The following is a 2,358-nucleotide window of genomic DNA, read 5'->3' as shown; positions in this document are numbered from 1 at the left end:
TATTGTGATGGAGATGGAAGGAACTAGTGATGTTCCTCTTATTCTTGGGAGACCTTTTATGAAGACTGCTAGAGTTTTGATTGATGTAGAGAATGGTAAGCTTAAATTGAGAGTTGACGATGAAGAAGTCACTTTTGACGTATCCAAGGCCATGACATATCCAAATGATGACAAAGCATGTTTTCAATTTGATGAACTTGACAAAGTTTGTATGGTGCAAGAAAGGATGATGCGAAATATTTCTCCATTGGAAAAAACTCTCATTGATGCATGTGAAGATTTAGATGAAGAAGAAGAGAAATTGATTGATGAATGTCTGATGGACTTGGAAACATTGAAAAAGAGTCCAGAGGAAGATCCAATATTTGAAATAATTGATAAGGAAGAAACAGTCAAAACACAGACACCAGAATTAAAAAGATTGCCATCACATCTGAAATATGTGTTTCTAGAAGAAGATGGAACAAAGCCAGTCATCATCAATAATTCTTTATCTCTACAAGAAGAAGAGCAATTGATAGAAATTCTGAAAGCCAACAAAGAAGCAATTGGGTGGTCAATATCAGATCTCAAAGGTATTAGTCCAACTTACTGCATGCACAAAATTTTTATGGAAGAAGATTATAAACCAAGTGCTCAACCACAGAGAAGGTTAAATCCTGTTATGAAGGAGGTTGTCAGAAAAGAAGTGTTGAAACTGTTAGAAGCTGGTATCATCTATCCAATCTCTGATAGTGAATGGGTGAGTCCAGTACAGGTGGTTCCAAAGAAAGGTGGGATGACAGTAATTTATAATGATAAGAATGAACTTATTCCTACTCGGACAGTTACTGGTTGGCGTATGTGCATTGATTACAGGAAGCTGAATAAAGCTACTAGGAAAGATCATTTTCCTCTTCCTTTCATGGATCAGATGCTAGAAAGGTTATCAGGGCAGGCGTTCTATTGTTTTCTAGATGGATATTCTGGATATAATCAAATTGTGGTGGATCCAAAAGATCAAGAGAAGACGGCTTTTACTTGTCCTTTTGGTATCTTTGCGTATAGAAAGATGCCTTTTGGATTATGTAATGCTCCAGCTACGTTTCAGAGGTGTATGCAGGCAATTTTTGCGGATCTTTTAGAAAAATGCATTGAAGTATTCATGGATGATTTCTCAGTTTTTGGAAATTCTTTCCAAAGATGTTTGGCTAATTTGAACACTGTCCTCAAAAGATGTGTTCAGACAAATCTTGTTTTGAATTGGGAAAAATGTCATTTCATGGTAACTGAAGGAATTGTATTGGGGCATAAAATCTCTGCTAAAGGAATTGAAGTAGACAAAGCTAAAGTAGAAGTCATTGAGAAACTACCTCCACCAACAAATGTAAAGGGGATTAGAAGTTTTCTTGGTCATGCTGGGTTTTATAGAAGATTCATCAAGGATTTTTCAAAGATTGCTAAACCATTGAGTAATCTTTTGATGAAGGATGCACCTTTTGTGATGAATGAAGATTGTTTGAAAGCTTTTGACATATTGAAGAAGAAGTTAGTGTCAGCTCCAGTAATTGTAGCACCAAATTGGAATCAAAACTTTGAATTAATGTGTGATGCAAGTGATTATGCAATAGGAGTTGTCCTTGGCCAGCGGAAGGAACAAAAGTTTCATCCAATTTATTATGCTAGCAAGGTTCTGAATGATGCTCAATTGAATTATGCTACAACTGAGAAAGAATTTCTTGCTATTGTGTATGCTCTAGAGAAATTTAGACCTTATCTTATTGGGTCCAAGGTAACCGTCTATAGAGATCATGCAGCTATCAAATATTTGTTAACAAAACCAGATTCTAAGCCACGTCTGATTAGATGGGTTTTACTATTGCAAGAATTTGATGTAGACATCCGTGATAAGAAAGGAAGTGAAAACTTAATTGCTGATCATTTGTCACGGTTAGTCAATAATGAAGTCACTAGCAAGGAGTCTGAAATCTGGGAATCTTTTTCAGATGAATCACTCATGTATATTCAGCAGAGACCCTGGTTTGCTGATATGGCTAATTTCAAAGCTGCAAGAGTCATGCCGGAAGACTTAACTTGGCAACAAAGAAAGAAATTTTTGCATGATGCCAAGCAGTTTGTTTGGGATGATCCTTATTTGTTCAAAATTGGAGCAGATAATCTTCTGAGGAGATGTGTTACAAATGAAGAAGCAGAAGGAATTCTCTGGCATTGTCATGATTCACCTTATGGAGGACATTTTAATGGAGAAAGAACAGCAGCAAAAGTCCTTCAATCAGGATTTTATTGGCCAACTTTGTTTAAAGATGCTCATAATCATGCTAAAAATTGTGACAAATGTCAAAGAGCAGGGACAATCAC

Source organism: Vigna umbellata, chromosome 5, assembly GCF_029865625.1.
Source record: "Vigna umbellata cultivar VRB3 chromosome 5, Vumbellata_1.0, whole genome shotgun sequence".
Lineage (NCBI taxonomy): Eukaryota > Viridiplantae > Streptophyta > Magnoliopsida > Fabales > Fabaceae > Vigna > Vigna umbellata.
This window is presented reverse-complemented; position numbering follows the sequence as displayed.